This window comes from Mustela erminea, chromosome 10 (genome assembly GCF_009829155.1).
Source record: "Mustela erminea isolate mMusErm1 chromosome 10, mMusErm1.Pri, whole genome shotgun sequence".
Taxonomy (NCBI): Eukaryota; Metazoa; Chordata; class Mammalia; order Carnivora; family Mustelidae; genus Mustela; species Mustela erminea.
In genome coordinates this window covers 28,680,677-28,705,451 of record NC_045623.1, presented here as the reverse complement: position 1 = coordinate 28,705,451, position 24,775 = coordinate 28,680,677, and the positions used below count along the sequence as shown (strand labels likewise).

General features: G+C 39.2%; 1 long non-coding RNA gene across 1 annotated transcript in view; it reads left to right on the top strand.

Annotated features, from left to right (window-relative positions):
- LOC116567476 overlaps nucleotides 1-24,775 on the top strand; it is a 78,289-nt gene that overhangs the window by 13,176 nt on the left and 40,338 nt on the right. The window contains exons 2-4 of the long non-coding RNA XR_004276227.1: nucleotides 2,601-2,800; nucleotides 6,409-6,596; nucleotides 19,578-19,741. This is a non-coding gene — a long non-coding RNA (uncharacterized LOC116567476). The remainder of the gene's footprint in view (nucleotides 1-2,600; nucleotides 2,801-6,408; nucleotides 6,597-19,577; nucleotides 19,742-24,775) is intronic.

Below are 24,775 nucleotides of genomic sequence, written 5' to 3'. Positions count from 1 at the left end.
AAAACTAAGTGGTTATCAAGAAAGAGGATAAAACCATCAAAAATTTCACAGTGAATGAACAAGAATTTCTCAGCAAAGTTCAATAGATTTGCCCTGAACTGGCGCAGCTTATAAAACCCTTGAGCCTAATTGCTTTCCTGCATTTTGGCAAGAAAAATAGCTGACTTGCAATGGAGTAGAAAGAGAGGTTTGGAAGAAAGTGTCTTTTAAGAAAAGCTTCCAATGAAAATTTCAATCAATATTTTTAATCCCAGAAGACTAGATAAAATATGATATTATGTTCCAGGCACTAAGAGATGGTGGATAGGGTTGTTTTTCAGCATCGGGAGGAGAGCCGTTGGAGGAGCAAAGCTGCTGCGCTCTCCAGTCCCACTGCAATGTGGACAGCAAGCTGCGTGCCTGTGTTTCCACGATGCCCGATGTCTGAGGTCTAAGACGGTAGCCCTTCGGATGCCACATCCTCACGGGACCAGGGTGGATTCTGGTTTCGGGGCTGGCTGCGAGGCACAGATGTCTGGCTTCCGCGTGAAAGAGGGTGAGAGGAGCTGGGTATGAGCCGCGTAATGTACTCGGTGTCTCTCCACTTAGCATCACTGGGCTGCGTATTAAAGTAACCAGACAAAATTGAGTGCAGAGGAGAGACACCGATTGCTTTTAAGCCTTCACTTTCCCATTTAGAAATGTCTTAGATTACGAAGTTTGATAGCAAGTTTTCTACCTTTAAGATTTCATATGTACATATATAGATTATCAAAAGCTCATTTTATTGCCTCTTTAATGCTTTCAGGGCTTTGTTAAAACAGGGCTCTCACCCTTTACCCTTATTTTCCTTTTTTTTTTTACCTTGGATGTACTGTGCAGGCTATTAAACTGTATGCAGGTGATTGATCTCTTTAATAAAAGCAAGTTCTTTAGTAAGCAAAGAGTGATAAAGATAAACAAATGTACTGGTTTGTCCAGTGCTTTGGAGATTATGGTAACACGAGGGCATCAAGAAAGCCTATTAACAGATAAGTTAGATGAAACACATCAATTCTGATCTCAGGAAGTCGGGAAACCATTCCCTTTAAGTTAATTTTATCCATGTTTTCTCTTCATTTGTAATACTTTGTGGGTTTTAACAGGAAATATTTAATAGTGTGCTGTGCAGTCCATAGATAAACGATGTTGGCAATTTCTCCACTTAACTGCTTGTCAGGCCCTTTAGCGAGGTACACAACGCCTGTAGTTTATCATCTTGTTTTCTAGATTGTTTTGGAAGATCATTGAGAGGGCTGAGACTCCCCAGAGTCCTGTGCTCTAATCCTGTCATATTTTTTCAAAATGCTGGAAGGTATAAGGTTACATGGTAAGATGGTGTTACATAGGCATTTCTTCAGCTCGTCACCATGGCACGTTCTTTCCATGGTAACCACTGTTTCCATGGCACGCTCTGTAAGCTCCTCCGGCGTGGCTGAGGGGTTTGTGAAGATGTTCACCCACCCACAGGTGTGCACACACACTTGCCTTCTTTCTCTCTCACAGGCACGGATTCAGCCCACCATGTATGTGACTCGAGGCACGTTTTCTAACGGATTCACTAAATGGAGCGAAGCTCGTGTTAAAATAAAATCTGCTCTGCTCTCTATTATGTGATGAGACGAATAGCTACTGATGTGGCCTTTTCAGACGATGTGAAAATATAACAAAAGCCTGGCGTTGTCCTCAATGAAATGGAGTAACAGGATAAAATCTTGGAGGCAAAATCTGACAGAAAAGACAGTCAGCCCTGGACCCGATTTTCTAAATTTATCTCCATTTTTTAGACCCTGAGCTAAGTCTCTACTCAGCATCATGTTAGATGCTGTGGAGCATAAAAGAAATTTATGTCCGCCGGGGACCTTGCATTTTCTGCAGGCTTGGGGGGAATGAGATTTAGACACATGTAATAATTAGAAAACAATATAACCCTGTAAATAATGACAATAAATTTTTCACGTGGGATAACTTCAACATTTTTAGGTTTGGGGGCAAACAACACAGCTGTTATTTATTTAAAAAAAAAAAAAAATCCCATCCCTTTTATTCTTAGGACTGGAGAAACCAAAACATTTTAGGAAAATGTACTGGCTAAGGTAGATGTAATGGTGCTGATTTTGAGGTGCTGATTAATTTTCAAGGCTAAACAACAGTTTTGTTCCCTTGTCACTGATTCCGTAATTGGTATCTTATCCTTTCTCAGTAGAGGTGGTTGCTTCTGAAATTAGCTTCCAAATGCTGGAAGTCAGATGTGTTCTCATCTGGTCCATGCAAATCCAGTTAAGCCGAATCCTCATCCTAATGGCTATTCTCATAGTCTCCTTTTGCTGTGATAGAACAGAAAGGCGTTTTGGGGCTAAACCATCGCATTGGAATTCTGGATCTTTCACTTGTTGACTTGTGGCCTTGGCCAAAGTAACTGACCTATCTGAGCCAGAGCAGCAAAATGTTATTGGTACAAGAGTGGGTCATGTATGTTCCTCTTAGAGCAAGTGGGAGGATTAAATGAGATATTGATACACTCAATAAATGGTGTTTTACTTGTTCACTCTGTTCAACTAATATGTATTAATGTTCCACAGTGTTGCAGGCGTTGTGTTGATGTTGCAGCTACAGCGGGTTTGATTTCTGGCCTTCGGGGATCTCACATACAGAGACTGAAGCAGGAAAATATGACGACATGTGATCCACTGGAACAGAGGCTCCGTGAATTCATGCTGGTGCTTTTCTTTGGTTCTGCTCACTGCTGTATCACAAACCCTTGGAACAACGGCTGCACACAGTAGGTACACGACAAATATGTCGTAGAAGGTTAAAGGCAATAAGAGAAAAACAGAAAGGTGACCAAAATGTGGGGTATAAAGGAAAGGTAAGCAGAGGAAGTGATCTATAACAACACCCTGGAGCATAAGCAAGTTAGCCTGGAAAGGCAGGGAGGCTTGATTTCGTGAGTATGAGAGAGCTACTTTTCACTTGCTTTGTATCTGGGGTCTGGACTTTTTCCGTGATGTCTCCATGACTAAATTCTTTCCTATTCATTTGTGTTTCTGACAAATCAATGTGCAATAAGTATGGAGGTTTTTTTTGACATTTACAGTATCCCAGCTGGAGTTCCTAACTGAGGCTAATACTAACTTCTGACTATTTAGGTCTCCTGAGATTGCTGCAGCCACGTCCTGCTTGCTTACTTGAAGGTGTCACTGGTGTACACACTCGTGTAGTCATTCAGTAGATGTGTATTTATTCAGCACCCGTCATATGCAAGATAGTAGCTCTGTAAAAGGTGGGAACAGAGGCTGATCAGCAAGCATTGGATCTATCCTCCAGCAATGGACAGTTCCCCAAATTGGGGAGTTTGTGGAGGAAACTGATGATAGAAAGAGAATAGGATCTCTAAGAGCTAGAGATCTTAGAGCTAGGACTATGCCTAGTCCTTCAGCAAGCAATTGGGGCATAAGAAGCACAGAAATTAGCAGATCGTACATCCAGATCTTTCTCTCCTACAGCTGAATCAAATTATCTATTAAAGTGAGCCCTGCTTGAGTCTGGTTCTTAGAAACTGTTCTTGGTTAAGAAAAGTATAGGTAGTCATACCCAATACATTATTTTTTTCAAGGAACATTTATTTCCCAAATGTGTCTAACACTTTCCATAAAGAGTTTTCATTTTTCTCAGCAAGAAAAATAAGATAACTGTGTGAAGCAACTACGGAAGAACTGGGAGCCCCCTTGGAGATTCAGAATAAAGACAATAAAAATAGTGGGTTGAAATGAAACTAAGATAATGTTATAAAAGTGCTATGTCTTTAACTGTACCTCAACACAACAGCATCAACCAACAACAATAGGGGAGAATTTGGGTGGGTAGAGAGGAAGGGGAGAGGTGTGATGGAGAACCTTCAAAAGATGAGGATAGAAATGAGTCTGGTATATTGTGTTAAGTGAAAGAAACCAAACACAAAAGACCAAGTATCTTATAATTCCACTTATATAAAATGTCTGAAGAAGGCAAATGTATGGAGATGGGAGGGGGGCTGCAGATAAGAATGGGATTAACTATAAATGAGCATAAAAGATCTTCTTGGGGTCATAGAAATAGTCTAAGACTAGGTTATAGTGATGGTTGTATGACTTGGTAAACTTACAAAAATTAATGAATTATGAGCTTGACGTAGGTGAATTTTATCTTATGTAAATTATGCCCTAAAAGTATTTTTTTTAAAAATGTAGCTGGAAGAAATGAGTGTAGTATGAATAAGGGATGGTAAAGAAATTGTTCTGGTTGTAGTAGTGGGGTCAGAGTCTCAGGGCAGAGAAATAAACTGACCAAAGTCACATAGCTGGTAAGAGGTAGATGTTGGAAAGAGGTAGAACTATCTGGCTTCATTATAAGGTTTATTGGATAAGTAAAAGTGGTGCCAATTGGGGGACAATATTGGATTAATTAGGAGAAGATGAATGGGTTTTATGTGAAAAGCTATCTGGAATATTTTTGACTCCAGTAGAAAACAGACATGCCCAAAGTGGCATTTTAGGTAGCATAATTTAGGGACAGAATTCATAGATGGAATATAGTTTACTGAACATAGTTATACAGGTGAGGTGAACCTGGGTAAAAGCTACAGGAAAGAAAAGGAGGGGTACGTTTTGATGGAAGAAGAGTCTGATTACGGTGACCGATCCCATAGGATTAATTGTACATGAAAGTGCTCTGTAAACAAGTGTTAAAAAATGTAAGTAATGAATCTTTGCTATTGGGCATACTGAATAGCAGTAATCAAACAAGCAGAGAAACTCAAGATGTTGGAGAGAAAAGTGATAAGTATGGGAATAATATCCTTGGGGGCATTATGGGTAGAGAGGGTGGTGGTCTTCAAAGAGGAAATTAAAGCAGCATGCCGTACACACGTAACACTGTGTGGGTCGCCCTGTGCTGGACACTGGAGATGTTTCTTAGAGGTTTTGGTTGCATGTGACAGAAACCCAATTCAAGCTAACAGAAGAAAAATGGACCATATATCCTCACAATATTAGAAAGTCCAGGAATTGGGTGCTTAAGCAGGGTGAGAATTCTACCTATTTAAATCTTTTAGCTCTAGTTTCCTCTGTTTCAACACCATTCTTAGGCTGGCTCTCTTCTTTCTATGGCAAAAATAACCACTAACAACTTGCATGTTCCTGGTAGTTAGCAATCCCAGAAATTAAGAGAAGTTTCGGTGCCAATCATTATCAGATGAGCTGCCAGTGGACTCTGACATGCCCACTTGGGGTATGTCCATGAGCCAACTCCTATGGTTAAAGGTTTTGGCTCTCTTCTTGGCCAGGCCAGAGTCTTTTGTCCCATCCAATGGGGACAGTCAGCTTCATTCAAGCCAAAAGGAGAATGTGGTTTTACACTGAAGACAGAAAAAGGACCACAGGAAACCTCTCAAATGTGTTCACTACAAGATGTTATGTTGGAATCTCATAAACTTTCTCCAAGAGGCTTTGTTCTTTCCATCTTAAAGATGTGGAGACCCAGACCCTGGAAAAGCTAAGAAATTTGCTTAAGGGTGTATAGCTACAAATAAAATTGTAAAGCTGAGATTTGAATTCAGGTCCCTTTGTTCCAAAGCTTCACCCTTTTGAAGAGAAGAGTTGATGTAGAGTGGATAGATGTGGGAATGGAAAGGGGAGAGCACATGAAAATCTCTCCTTTGGGATATTAAACACAGATACAAATCAACTTGAATCAGTAGGCAGTGTTGAGGCGGGGAGAGGTGGGAAAATCTGGGGGGTGGGGAGAGAGCGGGATTAGTTTAGCTGTCAGTGGTTAGAGGAGAAGGTTTGGGGTACCATTTCACGTTATGAACCAGGGTTTCAGAGACGGGTGGTAATAGACTTGCCTGCCAAGTAATGGAAAGCCAAATTGTAGTTGGAGCTGGTGATTTGAGTTATGGGATTATTTCAGGAAACATTCTCTAAAAGTAGAAACAGTGGGCATTTTAAATGACCAAGTCATGGTACTTTCTCACAAGAAAAGTGCCATGGGCTTGGCTCTGTGGTAGATTCTGATCCTCAAGCATGAAAAGGTTGACCACAGTTTGGTCAGTCTGGTCAATGCTGTGGAAGGCATCAGGGCGTTGTTTTGATGGCAGGCCTCATGCAGCTTGGCTGCTGAGAGGTGCTGGAGAGGGTGGAATGGAAGAGGCTAAATGCAAGGTGGCAGCTACGAGCAAGAAAGTTTTAATACTGTGAGTAAGCGATTGGAGTTCAGAGAGCTGCTGAGGAAGGAGAGTGGTAATCAGGAAATGGAAGCAAAGTCAAGACAACTCGTACTCATCTGATTGAGTAAGGATAAAACATGGTGAAAGATGTCAGATAATCTGACACAAGCCAAGTCTTTTTCCAGGTAAAGACATAGAAAATCTTCTGATGCATAGAGCTGTTTTGACTGCCTGATGATTTAGACAATTACAAAGAACACGGACTTTGGAGTCACCTAGAACTTAGTCTGAATGCTGCTCTGTTATTTGCTACTTGTATAATCATTGGCAAGATATTGATCTGAGTGTGAGTTTCCTCATCTATAAAATGGAGGTAAGTATATATGTATATAAGTGAGAGAGAGAGAGAGTAAGAGAGAGAGAGAGAGAGAGAGAGAGAGAGCCTACCATTCACAGATAGGGAATAAATAGTAGCTTGTCATAAAAATGCAAGTTTTAGGATGTTTTGCCCTTAAAAAACTTTCTTTTACTCTGGGGTAAGTAAAGAATAAAACCCTGAGCTCTGGCTTGGCTTGAGAAGTCAAAAGTGGGCCATCCTCCAACCAGATTAACTAGCCTAAGCTATTTTATCCCTTCTTCAAATAACCTAAGTTTCGTTTAACATATTTTAAAAATCATCCAAGTCTCTTTAAGTTGTGGAATACTATATCAGTTGTGCCGGTCTTGAGAGGATGTGTTGCATAGTTTATGTTGGGTTGTCTTGCATTGCCTATGTCTCCATCTGTGGGTCCACCTTGGCTCTGCTTGGGGGAATGCCTACTATTTTATATCCAGCGGACTGACTGTGTCCCACAAGTATCCAACCATCCTTTTATCCTCCTTAACCTTATGAATATTTGATTCCCATGCTTAAGAAGCATGAGCCATATCTTCTTGTTAAAAATCTTCTGGTACTTGGGGTGCCTGCAGGGGCACAGTTGGTTGAACATCCGACTCTTGATTTTGGCTTGGGTCGTGATCTGAGGGCTGTGGGATCGAGCCCCAGGTTGGGCTCTGCGCTCAGTGGGAAGTCTGCTTCTCTCTCTCTCTCCCTCTGCTCCTCCTCCCCTCCACCCCTTTTACATACACTAGCTTGCTCTTTAAAATAAACAAATAAATCTTTTAAAAAAAATCTTTGGCATATTACATCCAGTCTATATTTGCACAGTGTGACTGATGTGGATGCAAGAACAGCAATCATTGAGATTCACTTACTGATTGTTCATTCATTCATTCAACAGAATTTTATTTGAACCTTCATATATACAAAGCAGGACTAGGTGCTGTAAGAAACACACATGAGAAGAATACAGGTTCCAAGGCCTTAAGGACCTGACAGTCTAGCTTACTGCCTGTGAGATAGTAGGTCTTGTACAACAACAGGGAGAATGTATCTCCCTTCACACTGGGCTCTGCAGTGTATGTGGAACAATCTAAATAGTTCTTTTCTTAATCAGCTTGAAAGGAAAAAAAAAAAGTCAAGGGGGCCTTTCCCTTCTTTGATGTTTGAGATATTCTTGGAATGGTATTTCATTGCCCTTTGGTAGAATAACTCACAAAAGCCAAATAATACTTTGTGTAAACTACAGACTCCCCTGAAAGAGTGTGTTTGAAATTTTTGACTCAACTAACTTTCTGTCAAGTTAAACACCCAATATCAGGAAGGAATTTGAACATTTGTAGAAAATCCCAACAAATGAAGGAAGAATTAAAGAAAATTCATTATGGTCAACAAGCTTGCTGAAGCTTTGTTTTATTAAATGTATCCTGCAAACTGATTTTTGTCCAGTTTTATTAAGATATAATTAGCATGCAACACTTGTATAAGTTCAAGGTGTACAGCATAATGAAAACACACATCTGTATTGTGAAATGATTATCACAGTAAGTTTAGCTAACATCTATCACCTCCTAGAGTTATAAATCTTTTTCCCTTGTGATGAGAACTTTTAGCATTTTACTCTCTTAGCAACTTTCAAATATCCCTTACAACACTGGTAACTAGTCATCATGTTGTACGTTAACATCCCTAATCCTTATTTATCTTATAACTGGAAATTTGTACCTTTTGACCACTTTTACCCTATTCCCCCCACCTTTCACCCTTGCTCTGGCAATCACAAATCTGATCTTTTTTTCTATGAGTTTGTGATTTTACATATAAGTGAGATCATACAGTGCTTGTCTTTTTCTGTCTGACTTATTTTACTTAGCCTAATGCCCTTAAGGTCCATCCACGTTGCTGCAAATGTCAGGACATCCTTCTTTTTCATGACTAAATAGTATTCCACACACATATGATTATATTCATTTTCTTTATACATCCATCTGTCATTAAACACTTAGGTTGTTTCCGTGTCTTGGCTGTTGTGAATAATGCTGCCGTGAACATGAGAGTACAGATATCTCTTTGACAGAGCAATTTTATTTCTTTCAAATATATACTCAGCAATGGAATTGTTGGATCATATAGTAGTTCTTTAGTTTTTAATTTTTTGAGGAAATTACATACTGTTTTCTATGATAGTTGTACTGATTAACACTCCTACCACTAGTGTACAAGGTTTCCCTTTTCTGCACATTTTCACCAGTATTTTTCTCTTGTCTTTTTGATGCTAGATATTCTAACAGGCCTGAGGCAATATCTCATTGTAGTTTTGATTTGCATTTCCCTATTGGTTAGTGTTGCTGTGTGCTTTTTCATGTACCTGTTAGTCATTTGAATATCTTCTTTCAGAAAATTGTCTATTAAGGTCCTTTTTCCATTTTTAAATTGAGTTAGTTTTTTTGGTATTGTTTTTCATGTATTGGTTTTTTTCTATTGAGTTTTATGAATTCGTTATGTATTATGAACAATCAAACTGATTTTTAAATTATTGTTGATTTGGATTACATGGCACTCACCCCAGTTTTGCATTTCTGGGCTACCTATATACTATGAAGGCATAGTGGGTGTAGGCCTCTTTCATAAGTTCTCTCAAATCAGCTTAAAGGGTTTATTTAAAACAGAGTGTTCAAGGGCACTAAGTACTGTCCCTCATATTCAGTGGAGGAAGCTGAAGCATGGAATAGTCCAGAAACCACATCAAAACAATATAAACAGTAGCAATATCAGGACTTAAAATCAGGTCTCGACTTATTTTTATTGGACATTCTTGGATCATTTGTCTTTAATTTCCTAACAACTTATAGTTTACTTGGCAAACCCATGCTCTCCCCAGTACTGAGTAGAATCCTATTTTTTCCATTCTCCTACTTGCCACATGGCTCTTCAAATATACATGAATTTTGGAAAGTATTTCTAAAAGGTTAGCTTTTAAGTTTCACCAAATTTTCACCAGCTCCCTTTAGCCCTTCCTGATGAATCAGAATATTGTAAAGATTTAGAGCAGGAGTAAAAAAAGAACTGGGTTTTTGTTCTAGTTCTACCTTTTATTCATAACCAGAGCAAGTTATTTAATATTATGGTGGATTGCATTGGTGCTCTGCAAAACTTCGCTTTCTTTCGCTTTTTCCATGGTATCTGTGTTTATCCACAAGAATGATGTCAGTTTGGGCTGTGTCATTTACTTTGTTCAGATATGGCATCAAGAAGAAGCTTTGATTGAATGTTACCAACACAGAGTATCATAAATGTGCTTAATGCTTTGGTTTGCTCTCTGGCACTTCTGCCATCAGCCATGGGAAGGGCCTGCTCTGAGTAGCTCTTGGTCCTAGAAGAAAGAAGACTTGAGCAGATTTAAACCCAAACTGCTGCTTGTAGCCTGGGACCTAGTTTGCTAATCCCAGTTTAGCCCACAGAGCCATCCTAGCTAACCTCTAAGCTTATTGGTAAGAAAACTAAATATTTGTTTTTGTAAGTCATGGACATTTTTGGGTTGTTTGTTATGCATCATTATCATAGTAATAGCTGACCAACACAATTTCCCTGTATCTCAAATTCCTGATCTATAATGTGGTGTTACATTATACTTAATTCCTCAGTGTTTGAAGATTCATTGAAATGATGTATACATAACATGTTTGGAACATTGTCACATTGTAGAAATACCTTCCATTGTCATACATTATCTAGTGAACTATGCTTATCCCCAAGTAAGTATATCAATAAATATATTTTAGTATGCTTATATCACTTGGTACAACAGAGTAACACCTGCCAATAAAGGAGTCCAAGCTAACACTATGAGAGAGCTGAACTCATCAGTCTTACTTACACCTCCCTCCCAACTCCCTAAATCCTTGCTTACATAATGGGCAACATGAGCCCCTTGATGGGTAGTGGGTCTCTTCATTCTACAAAATACCTTAATACTTGTGCCTATGTCTGCTACCTCCAGAGCAGATTAAGAATGTCTTGGAGGCTGAAGCAGGCACCCTTGAGGCCCATGTCTGAGTCGCATACTCACTGAAAGCTTTCTATCTCAGACACTTGTATATCCCAACTTCTCAGCCTGAGAGCTTCCTCTGCTGTCATGGCACCTGGGTAGCTGGGTAGCCAAGAAGTGCCTCTGGGGCAGCCTTTAAGCCGTGACAGATGGCAGCTGGCTGATTCGTTCTCTAGTGTTCCTGTTCTTGTGAGATATTTTGAGTAATATTTTATTAGATTCCAGCAAAACTGAGCCCCACTTGCCAAAATGGTAGCCTGTTCACTGGCATACCATTTAGTGGGTTCTTTTTTAACCCCTTTCCTGTCTCACTGCCCTCCTCTGGCACTTGTACTTCCATGGATCATGTCCCCAAAAAACTACCTGAACTCAAGTCTCTTTCTCAGAATGTGTTTTTATGGGTAACCCATTCAGACAGTGAATTAACCCATCTTTCCTCCTTTTATTTATCCTGTCTGTTCATGGGCCAGAAGGACCATGGCAGACATCGACACTTATGTTGATAAAGTTGTAATCAGTTTTTAAGTATCTTCTCCTTAATTCTGCAGCTAATGGAAACCGGTGTTTTTATAAGGGTAGGGTTGTTACCTCAGTGGAAGAAAGCTGCTTCACCCAAGGTTATGTACCTTTCCCTGGGGCAGTCCACATCAAATAACTGACTGATGCAGGGGTACAAAGCTTGTGCACCCCATGTCTCAATTTGATACACTTCTGAAGGTGATTCCTATCTTCCCAGTCATCCATAGAGCTGGGATGGCTAGGGCCTATTACAATTGCATTATAACTCAGCTTCTCATTCTGCCCATTCCTGCTTCTGTTTCTTTACTGTAGCTGTCATTCCCAAGAGCACTTTCCAGTAAACCTCCTGCTTGCAAATCACTGTTTCAGTGTCTCCTTGGTGCCAGGAGTGGTCCTTGGAAGTAGACTTTAAAATGGGATATTGGAGCTAGAGCATCCACTGGCCAGCTGACAATGAGGACTCCAACACAGAATGGAAGTGGGACACTGATTGCCCTTGACTTGGTATTGTGGTGCAGTTGTTACAAGTGGTAATGAACTGTGATGGGACACCACTGGAAGAGAGTGCCTTGGCCGCGCAATAGTTCAGAGATTTGAGAGGTGTGGGGGAAGTGGTCACTGCAGATTGTAGAGTCCAATTGTTGTCGCTTTGAACTATTACTGATTTAATGAATGGAACACAGAACACAGACTCCAGATACAGTCCTACATTTATAAGTCAATAGATTTTCAACAAAGATGCCAAAGCAACAAGTAAAAAAACAAAAAAATGGTTATGACAACAGCTTCTGGAACACCTGGATTCCAGGTGGATAACCACATTCTTTGGCCCTGTTTCATAACACACACAAAAATTAATCCAATATGAATCTTAGACTTTAATGAAAATCCCAAACTACAAAGTTTCTAGAAGATAATGCAGAAGAATAACAGGGTAGGCAAAGATTTTGTAAGCAAGATAAAGAGGAATAATTTTTTAAAATTGTAAATTATACTCTATTAAAATGAAAAACATCTGCTCAGAAAAAGACACCAGCAAGAAAAATATAGACAATTTAGACAAGCCAGGGACTACAGTAAAATATTATATACATTACACATTAAAGTGTGTATTATATATTAAACACTTGATTTAATAAAATAAGTATCTTTAATAAAGTCCTCAAATACAGATCTACAAAAAAATTCCTTCTTCTCAATAATAAAACAACTGGCAAAAGATGTGAACAGTTCAGACATTTTACAAGGAAATATGGTCAACAAGTACCAGAAAAACTGCTTGACATTATTAGTCACAAGGAAAATACAAATACAGTCTGAATTAATTACCACTTCACACCCACCAGAATGGCTAAAATTAAAAAGATTGTAAACACTAAATGTTGGTGAGGAGCTAGAGCGTCTGAAACTCATACACACTCCTAGAGGGTGTATAAAGTGGTACACGGACCTAGAATATGGTTTGGCATTTTCTTGTAAAGTTAAACAAAACCTACCCTATGACTCAGAAATTATATTCAATTATGTTTCTTTTTTTTAAAATATTTTATTTATTTATTTGACAGACAGAGATCATAGATAGGCAGAGAGGCAGGCATAGAGAGAAGGGGGAAGCAGGCTCCCCGCTGAGCAGAGAGCCCGACGTGGGGCTCAATCCCAGGACCCTGAGATCATGACCTGAGTGAAGGCAGAGGCTTAACCCACTGAGCCACCCAGGGACCCCTCAATTATATTTCTAAGTATTTACCCAAGGAAAAGGAAATAGTATGTCAGAAAAGACTTCACTGGAATTTCAGAGCAGCTTTATTTACAAAAGTCAAACCCAAGTTTCTACCGATAAAAGAATGGATAGCCCAATTTCAGTTTATTCATATAATGCTACTCAACAGTGAAAAGGAGCTAAATGCTAACGTATGCAGCAACATGAATGAGTCTCAAAAACATTATGCTGAAGGAAAGAAGCAAGGCACACGAGAATACATTGTGTATGAACACCCAGAACAGTGGAAAAGATCACAATGGTAGTTTCTCCTGGGCATGGTGGCTGACTGAGAAGGGACCCTTAGGAACTGTCTGGGGGTGATGTCAATATTTTATATATTGATAAGAGTATGGCATATGGGTTTCTTCCTTTGTCAATACTCATCAAATGATGACACTTAAAACCAGAGCATTTCACTGTGTATGAAATATACTTGACTAAAAGAAAGGGATAAAAAACAAAAGCAAGTACACTAAGGATTTTACCAAAATTTTGGATACAGGCTGTTCTGAGCTTGTTGAGGTTTCATGTTCTTGCCCTTTAAATTATTTGTTAAGGGAGTGATCATATGGGAGAATGTTTTTACAACATTGTCACTAATTCCTAACCTAGAAATCCTTTCTGGGAATACAATGAGAAGTATGGACCAAAACGTATAATGTCACGTTGTTTATTGAGGTATTTGATATTATATTTAGAGATAAAATACTTAATGAAACAAAAATGGTCAAAAAATTATGGCACATTTGAAGGATGACTTCTTTCAGAGCTAAAAAATATTAAATACAGGTATTCTCCATTTTTCAAAAGTTCATGTTCCACCATTTCACTTTTACCAAAGATCTACGTTGGTACTGTTTCTGTTAACTGAAAGATATCCAAAGAGGAATTTTTTTTTTTACTTTTACAAAAAAAAAAAAAAAAAAAAAAAAAAGGCAGCAGCAGCAGCAGCAAGAAAAAAGAACATTCAGTGTTTGTTCTTCAGGAGCCCTCCTAGAGGCAGCACGCACTCCCCCCAGCCGCAGAGCTGCCCCGCCAAGCTCCTTCCCAGGAACTATACTCAGCATCAGGGCATCAAGCCATCATAACTTTGAACTGTGTCTGTGAGCATCTGTGCTTTATCTGGATTTATTTTTTGCATCTGTTAGCAGAGCTAACAGTCCTAAGGTGTTAGAAAAACCTAAGAGAGGTTATTTTTTGGGTCTGGGAACTCTCAAAAAATTTTCCATATAAATTAATGGTAACTACTGTTTTGCTTTACACCATTTAGGCTTACAAAAGTCTTCACAGGAATGTTCCACTTTCGGACAGTGGTGGACACCTGTGACGGTTATATAATGAGGAGGTAATAGTCAATTAACAGGGAACAATCTAGAATATAGAACTGAATAGATAGCATGATTTCATGGAAACAAAAAATAGGTGAATGGAAAATCCTGAACAAATATGCACCAGATTATTAATAATGGTTATTCTGGGATTGTGGAGGACTTTTATTTTATTCTTTTTCAACTCTATTATCTGCATTTTTACTTACCCTTTTCTAATCTGCAATGAATCATAAGCGTTATCGAGTTTGAACAGTAGAACAAACGTAAAACCTAATGAAGCCCAGAGCTTTTTTTTTTCCCTTGGCTCTTCTGCAATGGCTAAATCATCTATAGACGCACATGGGAAACCCACCACGCTTTCTCAGAAACCAGCTGCTCAGTTCTTGCATAAAAAGGATACTGAATTAGATTTTTTTAAACCCTCCTGATGCAACCAGCTCTCCTCTGGCTCTCTCCCTCATCTCCTCTCCATTCGGCTCCAATTCTGCTAGTCTCTGAACCATGAAGAGCAGTGATGCTCTTTAGGAGATTCTAGCAAACACTGATATCACCAACTTCCATGCTGTTCTAGAAATACATTTAATTTGGCTCCATTTCCTAGTCTGCAAACTTGTTTTAATCAAAATTGGAATCAGTGCGATAAGAAGTCATGTACATCTCAGCCCCCCTGTTTGGTATTTTGCTGAAATTAACTAAGCTCAGGATTCTGTAAGAGATCGTCCTGCCCTAGAAGCCTTTGTACAAGCTTACAGACGTTGGGCATGGTGATTACTAGAGAAAAACAATTTTCAACAACAGATCAGTTCATTAAAACCAAGGTGTTGAATAATTGCATGTAAGAGGAGGTAAAAGGTACAGAGGGAAGAGGAAGGAGTATCAAAAATCTCTCCACGAGGTTTTATTTATCCAAAAGCAAATCCAAAGGTTGCTACAGGACAGTGCTCATAAAACAGGTCTGCAGAGAGAATCTCCTACAAAAAATGCTGCCTGGCCCGCTTCACTGCCAGTTGAGTTCACAGTAGAAATACATTCAATTCCACATAGTAATAGTGCTTTAATAACAGATGAAAATATGTTTTATGGTGTGTGTTGATAACTAAATGCTTATCCTATATATAGAAATTCAAATAATTGGAATTTCTCATAGCCAGCATCCAGTTGAGACCACTGGAGAATACCTTGATATAGAAGGTTAAAATCAATAGACTGTGTTTTGGTTATTTTTCAGAAGATGTCTGCTGTATGTTTAATATACTATATTTGTATTATGGGCTCTGGTTCCTGTAAATCTGAGGTCTCTCTTTCTTGAATGAATGAGGAGATAAGCAATTGAATTTGAAAGATACTTTATGCAACAGAAAAGCAATTTTGTTCCTGGTTATCAGAGGGCAAGAAGTGAACTAGCAATTGAATGCTAAATATTTTTAACCCTCAAGATTCCGGTTTACTCTGGGTTCAATCTGTCCCGGCTATAATGCTCCTTATAATGGAGGAGCTTTGGGTTGAAGGTTTAGTCAATTTGAATTAATTGTCTTTTTCTGTGAATGCATATGGATTTATATTAAAGAATATCAAATTACCATTTTTAGAAAGGAAAAAAAGGAGGAAGATGCTTTTCTTCCAGTGAGAACACATGAAGCACAGATTACTGTTTTGCTCTACTTAGTGATGAACTGGTGGTTTTTTTTTTGTTGTTGTTTTTTGTTTTTTGTGGTTTTTTTTTAGATTTTATTTATTTATTGAACTGGTGTTGGTTTTAACCATCATTTGTGAAGGACTCTGTAGGGCTTGGTGCTTCCATGGGGAAATGAATGAGACTGGCATTTTCCCACCACACTTCATGGTGAAACCTCATTGTCCCGCTCTATTTGTTCTCAAACAATTTTTTCAGGAAGTGTGTGGCTTAAAAATTGTTTTGGGGAGCCTGGGTGGCAACGTCAGTTAAGTGTCTGACTCTTGGTGTTGGCTCAGGTCTCAGGTGGTGATCTCAGGGTCCTGGGATCAAGCCCCGCCTCAGGCTCTGTGCTCAGCAGGGAGTCTGCTTAAGGTTCTCTTTCTATCTTCCTCTGCAACACCCCCCCTCCTGCTTGCTCTCTCTCTCTCAAATAAATAAATTCTTTTTAAGAAATAACTTGTTTTAAATTCTTTCTCCCTAATCTTAGATAATAATGGTACTATATTGGTTATTTATGGATGTAAGTGGTGCTAGTTTTTGTTCAATGTTTCTGAACATTGTATCATGCCAAAGGGTGATGTTGTTTCTGTTGTCAGTTTATATCACACTTGTGGTAACCAGCCTCCAAGATAGACCTTAGTGATATTCCTGTCCTGGCTCTGATGTTTTTGTGTGGTCCCCACCCATACTATGTCAGAGTTGGCCTTTAAGATGGGTAATAGGCAGCAGAAGTGGCAGTGTGTGTCTTCTGAGGCTAGAACATGTAAGACATTGCCTATTCTGCCTTGTTTTCTTGGCTCACTTACCATGTCATGAGAACACTCTGAATCTCAGTGGAAAGGTTGGTATGACAACGAACTCAGTGAGGCCTCTTACAACAACTAGCACCAATACGCCAGCCATGAGAGTGAGGCATCTTAGAAGTGGATCATCCAGCTCTAGTCAAATCCTCTGGTAACTCACCCCAGGAGTGTAACCTCCTGGAGGACCTGGACCTAGGACCACTCAGCCAAGGCACAGTTAGATTCCTGTCCCATAGAAACCTCAGGAGATTAAAGGAAAAAAAAAAAAACCCACCACATATATATATGCTGTTTTTCCAAACTGCTAATTGTTGGGGGTAATTTACAAATGTAATCATTGCTTTTAGTACATTAATTGCTAAGGTCAAATCCTCCACGGGTTGACTGGCATGTACCTGCACTTAGTTTATGCAAGTATAGTTGCCTCAATATTTTAACAACCATCAGATTGTGATAGGGGCTCCAGAAGTCATTAAAAAGACAAATAAGTGTTGAACTATGTGGTGAATTCCTCCTGACTTGTGAGTAAGGGAAGGAGGAACTATAAATGATGGACTCCCAAGGATTATGATATAGGGAGGGTAGAATGTGGTGAATATTGTCTGCTTCCCAAATTCAACTCTCCTCACATTGATAAGAGCTTTTCCTGACTGGATCAGGTTGACCTGTCAATCTTAGAATAAACAGAAAATCTACAAAAAAACAAAACGAAACAAAACAAAATATATATACATATATATATATTACACACACACACACACACACACACACATAGCATGTATGTCTCCATAGCCCAATTGAATGTGTATTTATTGAGCCCTTGCTGTATGCAGTTCACTCTGCTGTGAATTCCAGTTAATAAAAGACATAGAATCTGATTCCTAGCCCATTCTGTTTCATGACCTTTAACATTATCACAAGTAATCTTGGATGGAAACCCTATAAATCCTCCTATCCTAACCCTCTGTCATTGAATTTACTCTTAGATCTCGGACCTTTAAGATTATCACAAGTAATCTTGGATGGAAGCCCTATAAACCCTCCTATCCTAACCCTCTGTCATTGAATTTACTCTTAGATCTCGGGGTTCTTCCACTTAGGTCTTAAGCTATGTGTTTGGAGATTTGATGTAAGCATTTATGAGTTGTCCTGCCATAGGATTACAGTTTTTAGTTTCCAAAATTTCTCACCCTTGGCCACTTAGTCCTATCTTCCTAGTATTTGCTCTTAACATACTCCACCATCTATTTTGGTTCTTAATTACTGGTTGACCTTCTTCTTACTTTAATTCTCCTATTTCGGCTTTAATTTATTGGAATGCATTCTATTAATAGGACAAGGTCTCTACCTCTAAGAAACTTATAATTAAGTAGGGTACCAGATGTGGAATGCACAAACTCTCATTTGATCCCTGCTCCCTTCATGGACCAACTGCCCATGAATTCACTCCATTTTCCATTCCTTAGGCATGAAGGGAGAAATCTTGACTAACTATACAGTTGAGCAAACATAATCCATCAGGCCCAGTTTGTTCAAAATTACTTGCTCAGTTTCTCACACCTGATTTCATGAGATTTATAGTTTAGTTAAAGAGTCAAGATCAAGTGGGAAAAAAATTAAGTAATAGGGGACTTCACAACTATAATAACAGAATGGTTCTAATGAGACACAGAACATGGCTATTACTGAGTGACATGCATGGGCATTGATTGTCATAGTGTACAAAGGAAGGTAAGATTTCTCCAGATGGGTAGTCAGGGAAAGCTTTTCAGGGGAAGCAATATTTTGAGTTTGGTCTTAGATGCCACACAGGATGGATATGCCAACCTGAGGAGGAAATTTAAAGTGTATGAAGAGAAGGAGCATAGCAAAAATTTCAAAGCCAGTAGTATATAGTGTCTGGTAGGGACCCTGAGCTGGGTCGAGGTAAAAATGGAGAGAAGGCTGCAAAGGCAGTTTGGGGCATGTTGGGATCATCAAATGAAATACTATATGGGAACGAGCTTTGTAAACTTCAAGGCACCATAGAAATATGTGAAAGTATTATTACAATAGCAGAAAATGTGGTGGTTGCCAGTAAGATAATATTTGACTTAGGGCTTTGTTATTTCTTTCAAAGAAAATATTTTTGAAGATCACGCTTTGAATGGCTCTCCTCCATGTTCCATTGCCTGGAGCTATCTTTCTCTCTTATTGACTTCTTTTCAGCCCCCTTTAGTACAAATGGTGAAACGGTAGAAAAACTTCAAGGCTTTGCTCTCTACTTCCTTTAAAGGTTCTTCATCCCTTTAAGAGTTTAGGCTTCTTTTTATAACTGTGGCCGCTGCAACTCCCAGAGGTCCTGCCTAGCCCTGAGGTTTGTTTACCACTCAGCAGGGAATTGTTTACCACCTGGTAGGGAAGGAGTCAAGAAGATAAAAGCCAATCAGGGAAGTAGAAAGACAGAACTGGGCAGAAAATACCAAGAAAATAAGATTAGAAATACCAGACTCAAGTGGAGTTGACTTTAGCAAGATGGTGACCCTGGGAAGCCTGCTGAATGCACATGTTAAATCACTTTATTGTGTAGATTGTTAGAGATGTGGTACATCTTCTAAAATTACTCTGTGTTTGTGAACATGCACCGCCATTTTAGATTGTTATGTGAAAAAAAAAAAAAAAATCCCCAGTCACTTCATTTTCTTTTAAGTTCCCAAATATGCATGTTTCTGGCTCTCAAATTTTAGACTGGCTGCTCAGATTATATTTGGGAAGATGTTTCACTTGGTCTAATAATTGGTTGGTAAAACATCATTTATCCTGAAATGCTAAAACAACAAGGTTTTTCTTTAACACAGTTCTTCAACTACTAAAGTTCCGATTGACAGATTTGAAGTACCATGATATCGTCAAGAAAATCTGAATCCGGAAATCAAATTATTTTAAGCCAAGCATAAGTGTATTTCATTCTCTTTCTTTGGAAATTGGCGATCTGGTTATGGTCATGACCACTGGTTATGGTGTGAGTATAATTTTTTCACTAATTAGTGAACTAGAAATTCTCATATTTCATAAATCCTGGTTTTTCAAAGTGTCTGGAAATGCAAGCTTTTAGTGTAGGAGTATTTTATAGGTTAATACATATTACTTATACCTTTGGTGATGATGAAGTTTACTGAATTATTTTTCTCATAAAATCATTTAATATATGTTTTTATAATCTATTTTTAGCCACTCAGAGACTCTAAATATATTACTTCTGATCTTGCTGATTCTCTTGAATATGGAGTAAGATAAATGATTTCTGAGTATTTAAAAAATAGAATTTAAAATCATTGCTTGAACTGGTTGATTATAGCTATTGTTTCTTCAAGATTGGGTATTTATTGTATATGAATTATATTAAGAATAAATAGGGTATGTAATTCAGAATACTTAAACTGAAATTTGAGACCACCCAACACCATTAAAACATATTAATGAATCACTCATTCAACAGACATTTATTGAGCACCTACAAGGTTTTTTAATAACTATGTTAGCCAGAGGTATTTTGCAAATGTCAGCATCTAGAAATTAGGTAAAGAACAATGAACTCATTGCTACAAATTGAGCGGCAGGTAGGTAATTATCTCTCTAGAAAAGTAATGCAATATTATTTGTGTTGATGGGGAAAACATCTGTTTGTTGGGAGTTCCCAATAAATGTCATTCTGATGGTGAATCAAGAGCAGTCCAGGACAGATCATGGAGAAAGCAAACACACCTTGAAAACAAGGAGGAGGCTCCCACTTAGTAACCATTCTTGGTCTATTTTATTAGCCATTGCTACTCTTCAAAACCTGACAGCCCCTGGGCAAACTGTGGGTATTTCAAAGACTCTAGGAAAAACCAGCAGAAAGGTAATTGTATCCTGTGGAGCTTGTGAGAGGAGGTAGGAAAGATATTAGAGTTTATTAACTATCCTAAGGGATGTCCTACATGCCTGCCTTAAGGACTCTGAATTTTGTCTTTCACTTTTCAGTGACCTCTTTAACCTTTAGCCTTTTCTTTCTTCCAATTAATTTTAAGTGTTTCTATAAGAAATCATATTACCCAGCTTCTACTTTGACTAAAACATTGAAATGACTTCCCAATACACGGCAGATTTGACCCTAGGCATCTGAGTTTTTTCCAACCAATTTTAATTACTTACTAGTAATTTCCACTCCTTTCAGGAAGACAGGTCATGTCTTTCCTTTACATATCCACTGACCCTTTCTACCTGGAGAGTCATTCATTCATTCTACACAAGTTTGTGGCTACCTACTTTTTGTACCATGCCTTCCTGGGTGCTGGGGGTATCAAAATACTGATTTGGATTCTGTCAATCTCAGAGAAGAACCCATAGCCTAAAAAGAATATAGGCGCATGAGTGATGACAAAGACAAAAATTCTCCTATACGTTTGTGTTAACAAAGGTGTGGGAACACAGGGGAGGGAGTTACTAACTCCTTCTGAGGCATCCCAGAAAGGCTTCACAGGAAAGATGATACTCCAACAGGTGAATGTATGTTTCCCATAAGAAAATGATAAGAGAAGGGGGGAGGAGTCAAGATGGCGGAGAAGTAGCAGGCTGAGACTGCTTCAGCTAGCCGGAGATCAGCTAGATAGCTTATCTAAAGATTGCAAACACCTGAAAATCCATCGGCAGATCGAAGAGAAGAAGAACAGCAATTCTGGAAACAGAAAAACAACCACTTTCTGAAAGGTAGGACCGGCGGAGAAGTGAATCCAAAGCGACGGGAAGATAGACCCCGGGGGGAGGGGCCGGCTCCCGGCAAGCGGCGGAGCAACGGCGCACAAAATCAGGACTTTTAAAAGTCTGTTCCGCTGAGGGACATCGCTCCAGAGGCTAAACCGGGGCGAAGCCCACGCGGGTTCAGCGTGGCCTCAGGTCCCGCAGGGTCACAGAAGGATCAGGGGTGTCTGAGTGTCGCAGACCTTGCGGGTATTGGAACGGGAAAGCCGGCTACAGAGACAGAGCCGACAGTAAGCTCACAGCTCGGTGTTACCTTGAACTGGTCGCAGGCTCGGAGAGCTCGGAGCGCGGCCGGAGGTCAGGCAGACGGGAGTAACTGGGCGCTGTTCTCTGAGGGCGCACTGAGGAGTGCGGCCCTGGGCTCTCGGCTCCTCCGGGCCGGAGACCAGAGGGCCGCCATTTGTATTCCCATCCTCCGGAACTCTACACTCTACGGAAAGCGCTCAGGGAACAAAAGCTCCTGAAAGCAAACCCGAGCGGATTACTCGGCCCCGGGTAAGGGCGGTGTAATTCCGCCTGGGGCAAAGACACTTGAGAATCACTACACCAGGCCCCTCCCCCAGAAGATCAACAAGAAATCCAGCCAAGACCAAGTTCACCTACCAAGGAGTGCGGTTTCAATACCAAGGAGAGCAGCAGAATTCCAGAGGAGGAGAAAGCCAAGCACGGAACTCATGGCTTTTTCCCTGTGATTTTTTTTTTAGTCTTGCAGTTAATTCAATTTTTTTCTTTTTCATTTTTTTGTTTTTTTCTTTACTCGCCTTCGGGTAAATTTTTTTTTTTTAACTGTTACCTTTTTCTTTTTTAACGATTTTTTACTAGTTTATCTAATATATATATTTTTTCATTTTTACATTTTTCTCAGGTGTTTTCCTTTTTTTTTTTTTAATTCTTTTCTTTTCTTTTTTCTTTTTTTTTTCTTTCTTCCTTTTTGAACCTCTTTTTATCCCCTTTCTCCCCCCTCACGATTTTGGATCTCTTCTAATTTGGTTAAAGCATTTTTTCATGGGGTTGTTGCCACCCTTTTAGTATTTTACTTGCCCCTTCATATACTCTTATCTGGACAAAATGACAAGACGGAAAAATTCAACACAAAAAAAAGAACAAGAGGCAGTACCGAAGGCTAGGGACCTAATCAATACAGACATTGGTAATATGTCAGATCTAGAGTTCAGAATGACAATTCTCAAGGTTCTAGCCGGGCTTGAAAAAGGCATGGAAGATATTAGAGAAACCCTCTCGAGAGATATAAAAGCCCTTTCTGGAGAAATAAAAGAACTAAAATCTAACCAAGTTGAAATCAAAAAAGCTATTAATGAAGTGCAATCAAAAATGGAGGCTCTCACTGCTAGGATAAATGAGGCAGAAGAAAGAATTAGTGATATAGAAGACCAAATGACAGAGAATAAAGAAGCTGAGCAAAAGAGGGACAAACAGCTACTGGACCACGAGGGGAGAATTCGAGAGATAAGTGACACCATAAGACGAAACAATATTAGAATAATTGGGATTCCAGAAGAAGAAGAAAGAGAGAGGGGAGCAGAAGGTATACTGGAGAGAATTATTGGGGAGAATTTCCCCAATATGGCAAAGGGAACGAGCATCAAAATTCAGGAGGTTCAGAGAACGCCCCTCAAAATCAATAGGAATAGGCCCACACCCCGTCACCTAATAGTAAAATTTACAAGTCTCAGTGACAAAGAGAAAATCCTGAAAGCAGCCCGGGAAAAGAAGTCTGTAACATACAATGGTAAAAATATTAGATTGGCAGCTGACTTATCCACAGAGACCTGGCAGGCCAGAAAGAGCTGGCATGATATTTTCAGAGCACTAAACGAGAAAAACATGCAGCCAAGAATACTATATCCAGCTAGGCTATCATTGAAAATAGAAGGAGAGATTAAAAGCTTCCAGGACAAACAAAAACTGAAAGAATTTGCAAATACCAAACCAGCTCTACAGGAAATATTGAAAGGGGTCCTCTAAGCAAAGAGAGAGCCTACAAGTGGTAGATCAGAAAGGAACAGAGACCATATACAGTAACAGTCAACTTACAGGCAATACAATGGCACTAAATTCATATCTCTCAATAGTTACCCTGAATGTTAATGGGCTAAATGCCCCTGTCAAAAGACACAGGGTATCAGAATGGATAAAAAAACAAAACCCATCTATATGTTGCCTCCAAGAAACTCATTTTAAGCCCGAAGACACCTCCAGATTTAAAGTGAGGGGGTGGAAAAGAATTTACCATGCTAATGGACATCAGAAGAAAGCAGGAGTGGCAATCCTTATATCAGATCAATTAGATTTTAAGCCAAAGACTATAATAAGAGATGAGGAAGGACACTATATCATACTCAAAGGGTCTGTCCAACAAGAAGATTTAACAATTTTAAATATCTATGCCCCCAACGTGGGAGCAGCCAACTATATAAACCAATTAATAACAAAATCAAAGAAACACATCAACAATAATACAATAATAGTAGGGGACTTTAACACTCCCCTCACTGAAATGGACAGATCATCCAAGCAAAAGATCAGCAAGGAAATAAAGGCCTTAAACGACACACTGGACCAGATGGACATCACAGATATATTCAGAATATTTCATCCCAAAGCAACAGAATACACATTCTTCTCTAGTGCACATGGAACATTCTCCAGAATAGATCACATCCTCGGTCCTAAATCAGGACTCAACCGGTATCAAAAGATTGGGATCATTCCCTGCATATTTTCAGACCACAATGCTCTAAAGCTAGAACTCAACCACAAAAGGAAGTTTGGAAAGAACCCAAATACATGGAGACTAAACAGCATCCTTCTAAAGAATGAATGGGTCAACCGGGAAATTAAAGAAGAATTGAAAAAAATCATGGAAACAAATGATAATGAAAATACAACGGTTCAAAATCTGTGGGACACAACAAAGGCAGTCCTGAGAGGAAAATATATAGCGGTACAAGCCTTTCTCAAGAAACAAGAAAGGTCTCAGGTACACAACCTAACCCTACACTTAAAGGAGCTGGAGAAAGAACAAGAAAGAAACCCTAAGCCCAGCAGGAGAAGAGAAATCATAAAGATCAGAGCAGAAATCAATGAAATAGAAACCAAAAAAACAATAGAACAAATCAACGAAACTAGGAGCTGGTTCTTTGAAAGAATTAATAAAATTGATAAACCCCTGGCCCGACTCATCAAAAAGAAAAGAGAAAGGACCCAAATAAATAAAATCATGAATGAAAGAGGA